We start from the raw sequence: 10,001 nt of genomic DNA, 5'->3' as shown, positions 1-10,001 counted from the left end.
GGAAGGCCCTAAAAATTGTCAAAGACCCCAGCCACCCCAGTCATAGACTGTTCTCTCTACTACCGCATGGTAAGCGGTACCGGAGTGCCAAGTCTTGGACAAAAAGGCTTCTCAACAGTTTTTACCCCCAAGCCATAAGACTCCTGAACAGGTAACCAAATGGTTACCCGGACTATTTGCATTGTGTGCCCTCCCTCTTTTACGCTGCTGCTACTTTCTGTTAATCATATATGCATAGTCACTTTAACTGTACATTCATGTACATACTACCTCAATTGGCCCGACCAACCAGTGCTCCCGCACATTGGCTAACTGCATTGTGTCCCACCACCCACCAACCCCTTTTTTTACACTACTGCTACTCTCTGTTCATCATATATGCATAGTCACTTTAACCATACCTACATGTACATACTACCTCAATAAGCCTGACTAACCGGTGTCTGTATATAGCCTTGCTACTGTTATTTTCAAATGATTTTTCACTGTTGTTTTCTTTCTTTACTTACCCACACACACACACACACACACACACACACACACACACACACACCACACACACACACACACACACACACACACACACACACACACACACACATTTTTTCGCACTATTGGTTAGAGCCTGTAAGTAAGCATTTCACTGTAATGTCTACACCTGTTGTATTCGGCGCAAGAGACAAATAAACTTTTGATTTGATTAGATTAATTACACTGTAGCCTATGCATTTGGGGGTATATGCTGTAGAATAAAAATAATTAGATTGCTGAGTTATGGCAGACTATAGCTCTTAGCTTTATCCTGACCTGTCCTGTGTCCTACCTATTCTCTGTAGACTAATTGTAGTTGGAGGGCCAACGGGATTGATCGTTTGGTCATGAGTCTCCATTTTGTCTACAGGACCAGAGACTGAGTGACTGATTCCTTATTGCCTCGTCTGCCTGTATTAAACCCGCTCTAATTTAATATATTCAGCATCCCGCTCCTCAGGATTTGGCCATGTCTCTTTAACCTGCTCAGAGGGCTCATAAAGGTGAAGTGGTGTGTGTGTGTGTGTGTGTGTGTGTGTGTGTGTGTGTGTGTGTGTGTGTGTGTGTGTGTGTGTGTGTGTGTGTGTGTGTGTGTGTGTGTGTGTGTGTGTGTGTGTGTGTGTGTGTGTGTGTGTGTGTGTGTGTGTGTGTGTGTGTGTGTGTGTGTGTGTGTGTGTGTGTGTGTGTGTGTGTGTGTGTGTGTGTGTGTGTGTGTGTGTGTGTGTGTGTGTGTGTGTGTGTGTGTGTGTGTGTGTTAGCCTTCCCTGTGGCTCAGTTGGTAGAGCATGGTGTTTGCAACGCCAGGGTTGTGGGTTCGATTCCCACGGGGGGCTAGTACACCAACAAAAAAATGCATGAAATGTATGCATTCACTACTGTAAGTTGCTCTGGATAAGAGTGTCTGCTAAATTACTAAAATAAAAATGTGTGTGGATGGGAAAACACCTGCTCTTTCCATGACATAGACTGACCAGGTGAAAGCTATGATCCCTTATTCATATCACTCGTTAAATCCACTTCAATCAGTGTAGATGAAGGGGAGGAGACAGGTTAAATAATTATTTTTAAGCCTTGAGACAATTGCGATGTGTGCCATGTAGAGGGTGAATGGGCAAGACCAAATAATTAATTGCCCTTGAACAGGGTATGGTAGTAGGTTCCAGGCTCGCCAGTTTGAGTGTGTCAAGAACTGTAGTGCTGCTAGGTTTTTCACACTCAACAGTTTCCAATGTGTATCAAGATTGGTCCACTACCTAAAGGAAATCCAGCCAACCTGACACAAATGTGAGAAGCATGGGAGTCAACATGGTCCAGCATCCCTGTGGAACGCATTCGACACCTTGTAGAGTTCCTAATGTTTGGAATACTATGCTGTTGTTTATCTATCTTAGTTGAATGCACTGACTGTAAGTCACTCTGGTTAAGACTGTCTGCTAAATGACCAAAATGTAAATGTATATGTGAAAATAAACATACCTAAATAAACTGCAAAGCACAATGGGTATTATTATCGGTCTTGTTTCAGGGCAGAGCTCATAAGAATAATACTCAGCATGCTTTGCAATTGTTAATTTTTACATTTACATTTATATTTAGTTCATTTAGCAGATGCTCTCATCACTCCATAGTGCCATCAGACTGCTGATTCCAATGCAGAGTGAAATGGAGCCACAAAATGTAAACTGCTATAAAAATAGTATCGAAAAGTATTTTGTATTTTGAAAATACAAATTACAGCTCTCGAAAGTATCTTGTTACAAAATACACTGGAGTGTAGTTCAGCCCAATGTAATTCAATTAACAAATTACTCAGAAGTAATTGAAATGCATATATACAGCCAATTTGTGTGTGTGTCTGTGTGTATGAATGAATGACAGAGGTAGGGATTCTACTATAGTGGTGAATGGTGAATGAAACACGGAAGCCTGGGGCCTCTAGCTCTGCCTGTACGTCTATGAATGATCCCCAGTGAGGTTAGCACTATGCTTATGACTCATGCTATAAAGTACATGTATGACTGGTGCATTGTATAAATGATAAAAGGCTGTCTGTGCTCTTTTAAGGTCCTTACTACTGAATAGTGTCTGTTCCAGGTGCGTAGGAGTCATTCATTGTATAGACACATTATTCTTGTATAATTGGGGTAAGATTATGCCTGTGTAGTGACATGCATAGGTAGAGTAAAGTGGATGTTTACAGGAAATTAATATTGAAGAATTAATGTTTCTAGACAGGCATGATGTGTGTCACAGCGGTCGATGAAAGGGGACCAAGGCGCAGCGTGTAGAGTGCTCATTCTTACTTTATTTTCTCGAGAACACTTAAACAAAATAACAGAATGACAGCCAACAGTTCCGTAAGGTACTCAGACAAAACGGAAAACAACCACCCACAAAACCCAAAGGAAAACAGGCTGCCTAAGTATGGCTTCCAATCAGAGACAACGAAAGACACCTGCCTCTGATTGGAAACCATACTCGGCCAAACCTGGAAAACGAAACATAGAAAATGCAAACTAGAACACATTGCCCCAGAAACAAACAAACCCCAAAACACACAAAACAATCCCCCTGCCACGCCCTGACCACTCCACCATGGCAAATGACCTTTTTCACTGGTCAGGACGTGACAATGTGAGTGACGATTACTTTCATGATTAAGAACATCTTGGTCAAACCGGACAAGCACATCTTGTCCACAAAACTGAAAAAACATATTGTCCCCACACGCGCAAGCACGCAGGCACGCACACACACACACACACACACACACACACACAGAGAAAGCAGCCAAGCAGTAGGTAAGCAGGCAGTTAAATGACAACCCAACACAGCCCACAGCCTCCATCCACCACGCTGCAGGCTGATTGTCCACTTCCACTTAAGACATGGTATTACAGCTGAGCACTGGGGAGTCTGGGTAATGGGACGATCCTTCACTAACAGTCACATACCAGTACATCAGTAACAGACAACAGCAAGGTGTTAGTCAAAGAGTCACAGCTATGTGGAGGTGGGAACCAGACATTAAAAATCACTTGGTCTGTGTCCCAAATGGCACCCTATTCCCTACATTGTGCACTGCTTTTGACCAGAGCCCTGTGGGTGCCATTTGAGACACAGGCTGAGAAGTATGAACGTGGTATGGGACTATGAAGATGCCCATGATTGAATACTTGAATCTATCTTGTCTGGGAAGCACTGTATTTCTTCTCCCACCACCAGCAGCAGGCACTCACCAACCTGTCACTGTCCATGACTATCAGCTCTCTCTCTAGCATGGCGATGGTCCCCATCCCCCCCAGCTTGTCCGGTCTCTCACACACAGCATATAGAGACAGGAATACAGATGTGGACACACACACACACAAGTGCGTGAGCGCTGTCACCTGTCCACCTACAGTCAGGAAGGTTAGGATAGAGAAACACCTGGAGACTTCTACTGGTGACGGCAAACAGCAGATCTGTCACTCCCTCCACACTAACCTGTCCTGGGTTGACACTAGTTGTTTTTTTGTATAGCAGTAAAAAATTGTAAATGTCAACATATGTGATACTGTATATTACAGTATATTCACGTACGCCTTCCTGTTGATTTCTAACTAAGACATTGTGTAGAGTATTACTCCAATTAGGTTTAATTTACTTGAATCATTGAACATTAATGAAAAGCCAATAAAAGGGATGTTTTTGAAAGTGGATAAAACGTATATCAACAGTTGCCGTCCTGACTGCTTGATAAATAATCTACTATCTAACTGACCATAATATACTATTAAGAGACAAGCCGGGAGAGTTATCAGCAAATTGTTAATCTAGTAATTCAAGATGGCATACTGTACTATGTGTGATGACGACAAACAGTTTATCTTTGCTCCGCTTATTGACAGTGTACTCTCTTTGATTAATATCAGTCACACACATCCGTTTAATACACATCAATTATAGAGATGCAGACAGGATATATCATTAATGAATGAAGACTATCCTCTTTATTTGATGTTTATTAATTACCTCAAGTGCATCTGCTCTCTAAACTAATAAAGGTCGGCACCGACTAGTTGCCAACTTCTACGCTGACTGACTGAATGACAACTTGACAGCATGACAGCTTGAGTTACAGAGTGAATAGAGCTCTGCAGTTGCACATCAATAATGTGTTTTTGCTTTGTAGCGGAAACAAACCAACACACAGCCCCTGTTTCAGAGTAGCTCATAGACAGGCAGCAGAGGAGAAGGCCTCAGCTGAGGTAATTTGGCAGGTAGCTAGGTTGTTGTTTGACAGTCTAACACTGCATTTATGTAAGGGGAATATAATAGCTAGCAGGTATCTGCTGTTGATCGCGTGTGTATGATGCAGGCAGGTTAGTGTAATCATAACTGTCAGAATATGAAGACTTGTGTGTAAATGTGATATTGTTTGAAGCTACTCCACATGTGTTGGTGATTGTATGTAAGGGGAATGACTATAAGGTATCTGCTTTAGTGCATGACACAGGTAGGGTAGTATTTCTAATCAAAACTGTCAGATTGTATGAAGACTTGTAAGTGTGATATTTTGAAGCTATTCCACATAGATGATTGTTTCATCATGTCAGTGGAATTGAGTAATGACGCATAAAGGAGAAAACGTAATCTCTGCAACGGATAACTGAAACCCTGAGAGCAAATCCAATACATAGAAAAGCTTTAAATACGCATCGTAAGATCAAATCTGCAAGCAACAGTCAGTGCTCACTAATTATTGCTACACTTGAGGATTGATACACTATATATACAAAAGTATGTGGACACCCCTTCAAATTAGTGGATTCGTCCATTTGGCTATCGAGCACACAGCCATACAATCTCCATAGACAAACATTGGCAGTAGAATGGCCTTACAGTGACTTTCAAAGTGGCACCACCATAGGATGCCACTTTTCCAATAAGTCAGTTCATCATATTTCTGCCCTGCTATAGCTGCCCTGGTAAACTGTTAGTGCTGTTCTTGTGTAATGTAAATGTCTCGGAGCAACAATGGCTCAGCCGCGAAGTGGTAGGCCAAACAAGCTCATAGAACGAGTGCTTAAATGCGTAGCGCGTAAAAATCGTCTGTCCTTAGTTGGAACACTCACTACCGAGTTCCAAACTGCCTCTGGAAGCAACGTCAGCACAATAACTGTTCGTCTGGAGCTTCATGAAATGGGTTTCCATGGCCGAGCAGCTGCACACAAGCCTAAGATCACGATGCGCAATGCCAAGCGTCGGTTGGAGTGGTGTAAAGGCATTGGACTCTGGAGCAGTGGAAACACGTTCTCTGGATTGATGAATCATGCTCCACCATCTGGCAGTCTGACGGACGACGGGTTTGGCAGATGCCAGGAGAACGCTACCTGCCAGAATGCATAGTGCCAACTGTAAAGTTTGGTGGAAGAGGAAAAACCGTCTGGGGCTGTTTTTCATGGTTCGGGCTAGGCCCCTCATTTCCAGTGAAGGGAAATCTTAACGCTACAGCATACAATGGCATTCTAGACGATTCTGTGCTTCCAACTTTGTGCCAACAGTTTGGGGAAGGCCCTTTCCTCAATGCCCCCGTGCACAAAATAAGGTCCATACAGAAATGGTTGGTCGAGATCGGTGTGGAAGAACTTGACTGGCCTACACACAGCCCTGACCTCAACCCCCTCGAACACCTTTGGGATGAATTGGAACGCCGACTGCGAGCCAGCCCTAATCTCCCAACATCAGTACCCAACCTCACTAATGCTCTTGTGGCTGAATGTAAGTCCCCGCAGCAATGTTCCAACATCAAGTGGAAAGCCTTCCCAGAAGAGTGGAAGCTGGTATATCAGCAAAGGAGGGAATAACTCCATATCAATGCCCATGATTTTGGAATGAGATGTTCAGCGTGCAGGTGTCCACATACTTTTGGTCATGTAGTGTATATAGGTCCCAGGAAGAGTAGCTGCTACTTTTGCAACAGCTAATGGGGATCCTAATAAAATACCAAACACACATACATACACACACCATATTTCATTAGAATGGGAGCATCATCGCCTCCAAGCACACCGGGTCATGCAGTTTGAGGCGTGAGCTGCGAAAATCTATTTGTTGGAATCAGCAGCCAACGTGCTGGCGCCAGGCGGGCAGCGGCTGAGATATGTTACTGCAAACAGCATGGAGAGATTAAGAATTTATATCCCGCTCTGTTGCCTATCACAGATAATACACACAGATGTATAATGACACAGCATTCCCCCATGGAAGAGGCCGGGTTATATTCCTCTCCTGATGCATTGTATATCTGAGCCCTGGAGTTTATTTTTTCTTTTCCAGGAAACTTATACCACAGACAGACCATGCATGCATCCCAAATAACAACCTATTCCCTGTAAAGTGCGTTACTTTGGGCCAGGGCCCATAGGGTGCCATTTGGGAAATAGGGTGCCATTTGAGACGTGCATATTCCTGAATCTCTTTAAGGGATTCTTGTATTCATCCTGATTTCAGAGTTTGGTCTCGCATGACTGAGCATGGCTCAGCACAGAGGGGAGAAGAGCAACAGACAGAATTCATAAAGCCAACCCTGAGGACCAGGCCTGTCAATTTGTGTTTTTCTGAGAATACAAATGTCTGTCCTTCATGCTGATCCAGTCTTCTACAGTCAGAGGGCTGAGTGCTGGGCTCTGGGTCTCGGCTCTCTATGACAGATACAGGGCTGGGCTGTGGGTAGATCAGACAGGATCAGGCCTCAACTCTAAGATATGAAGAAGAAGGCTGGACTATGATCCTGGAGATCTAGATGAGCAGGGGGGATCCGATCAAGGCTCTGCTAGGACATGAAGACAGACAAAGGGTTAGTTTGTCTGGTGGGGCTCTACCAGCTTTGGTTTGCTTGGTGGGGGATCTACTGGAGCTCAAGCCCGGAACTTGAACATTCATCCACAACAATATTTTGTACCCAAAAAGCAGCATGGTAGCCAGTGGTCTACCAAAACTGTTGGTCTACCAAAACCATGGCTCTGGTACACTTTGGTAGACCAGTGGCATGCTACTTCAGGTTCTCAGGGTCGATGGGTCGAGCGATACTCACAACAAAGCGCCCAGAAAAGATTTCCACCATGATTTTTGAGAGTCCCCTCGTTCAATTACCATCCTGAGGACAATCTGTGCAAATACCTGAAACGCAGTCGCAGCCTGCTGCTGCTGACAACCGCTACCGTCGCTTAAGATCCTACTTACAGTAGCAGGGAAACGGTGTGGAAAACAATAAAGGGAGTAAAGAGAGGGAGGGAGGGAGGGATGGGGAGGTAGGGAGTGAAAGAGAGAGAGACAGAAATGAATGAGAAACAAGTACTTTGGGAGAGAAACAAATAGAGGAGAAAGAAAGAGTGAGAAAGAAAGAGAGAAAGAAAGAAAAATTAGCAACCGAAGGATTCTGAGACTCAGCCAATCCCCATAAACGAACAAACACAGAGACACAAGTTTTTGAGCAAGGCAAGGGCGCCTACTGTTTTCAAATAAGCTGAGTACAAATTGGGTGCTGTGAATTATCCCGTTACAGTGCTCTAACAAGAAGCACTAGGCTATTTCTCTCTCAATCTATCACTCTTAAAATAAAATGTCAGGGAAATCATTTCTATGGTGATAAAGGGGACTGCCATCCTTTGTTATTTGAGCAAAACCAGCCAACACCAACACTCATGGGGTCATGAGCAGGGTATCCTCACTGTCCCGGAGGAGTATTCAATAGGCCTTTGATGACTGCAGAAAGTATGTTGGAGAAATGAGATACATAGCTTACACAATGTCAACTAGGTCTATTCCCCTTTTGTAGCAGAGGGAATATTTTCTCATGATCAAATGAATAAAACAACATCATTTATGTGAAACAGTACCATGGGTGGCGCTCGCATTGCCTGAAATGAATAGTACTATATGCGTCAATTCAAAGAAAACAGATGTTGTATGTTGTATTCTTTCACCTACATTGTGTGACTCATCCTTTGTGGCTATGTAGATGTCTCAATACAACTCGCTGAAACTCATTTAACCTGGCTAATCCCTCTGACAATATTTCCTCTTTGAGCCAGCTGTGTATTCTATTCTCACGTGACAGAGGAGAGGATTGTGGATCAGGAGCCAGATAAGTACACAGCAAATTGGCCAGTGATACCTAGTGTGGATTTTCCCATGTAACATTTCTAGTGTTGATTCAGGAGTCAAATTAAATCTGTAAGTGTTACATTAACACTCAGTGTTGGTGTTAATAACCAGTGTTGACCCAAAACCAGTGTTGAACCAAAATAATGCTCATCATTATCAAAAGTGTTGGAAAACGTGTCAATAATCAACTGACTGGCTATCTTGATGTCTATAGTACTCTCTCTATGCAATCTGGTTTCCGCTCAGGTTATGGATGTCACTGCAACCTTAAAGTTCCTAAAATATGTCACCACTGCCCTTGATTCTTTTTTTTTCTTTTTTCTTTATTTATTAGGATCCCCATTAGCCGATAACAATTGGGACAGCTAGTCTTACTGGGGTCCTACGTATAACGAAAAATACATTACAGACAAAATACTTTACAATTTACATACATTTAAAAACATTAACATGCAGTGTGTGTGTACATCTATCAGTTACACATACAGTGCCTTGCAAAAGTATTCACCCCCTTGGTGTTCTCCTGTTTTGTTGCATTACAACCTGTAATTTAAATAGATTTTTATTTGTATTTCATGTAATGGACAACACAAAATAGTCCATATTGGTGAAGTGAAATGAAAAAAAAAAATCCAAAAATTCAAAAGAAATTTTACGGAAAAGTGGTGCATGCATATGTATTCACCCCCTTTTCTATGAAGCCCCTAAATAAGATCTGGTGCAACCAATTACCTTCCGAAGTCACATAATTATTTAAATAAAGTCCACCTGTGTGCAATTTAAATGTCACATGATCTGTCACATGATCTCAGTATATATACACCTGTTCTGAAAGGCCCCAGAGTCTGCAACACCACTAAGCGAATGTGCACATCCAAGCAAGCGGCACTATGAAGACCAAGGAGATCTCCAAACAGGTCAGGGACAAAGTTGTGGAGAAGTACAAATCAGGGTTGGGTTATAAAGCAATATCCGAAACGTTGAACATCCCACGGAGCACCATTAAATCCATTATTAAAAAATTGAAAGAATATGGCACCACAACAAATCTGCCAAGAGAGGGCCGCCCACCAAAACTCACAGACCAGGCAAGGAGGGCATTAATCAGAGAGGCAACAGAGAGACCAAAGATAACCCTGAAGGAGCTGCAAAGCTCTACAGCGGAGATTGGAGTATCTGTCCATAGGACCACTTTAAGCCTTACACTCCATAGAGCTGGGCTTTATGGAAGAGTGGCCAGAAAAAAGCCATTGCTTAAAGAAAAAAATAAGCAAACATGTTTGGTGTTCGCCAAAAGGCATGTGGGAGACTTCCAAACA

At 43.0% G+C, this 10,001-nt stretch overlaps 1 non-coding gene across 1 annotated transcript; it reads left to right on the top strand.

The window, feature by feature from the left end:
* Positions 1 to 1,288: 1,288 nt before the first annotated feature.
* Positions 1,289 to 1,364, top strand: trnaa-ugc (transfer RNA alanine (anticodon UGC)). Its single transcript has one exon. It is a non-coding gene; the product is annotated as a tRNA-Ala (tRNA).
* The last annotated feature ends 8,637 nt before the right edge of the window (positions 1,365 to 10,001 follow it).

Source organism: Salmo salar, chromosome 07 (assembly GCF_965601325.2).
Source record: "Salmo salar chromosome 07, fSalSal1, whole genome shotgun sequence".
In the NCBI taxonomy this organism is placed as follows: Eukaryota; Metazoa; Chordata; class Actinopteri; order Salmoniformes; family Salmonidae; genus Salmo; species Salmo salar.
Note: the sequence above shows the minus strand (reverse complement) of the source record. Positions and strands in the feature narration are given on the sequence as shown.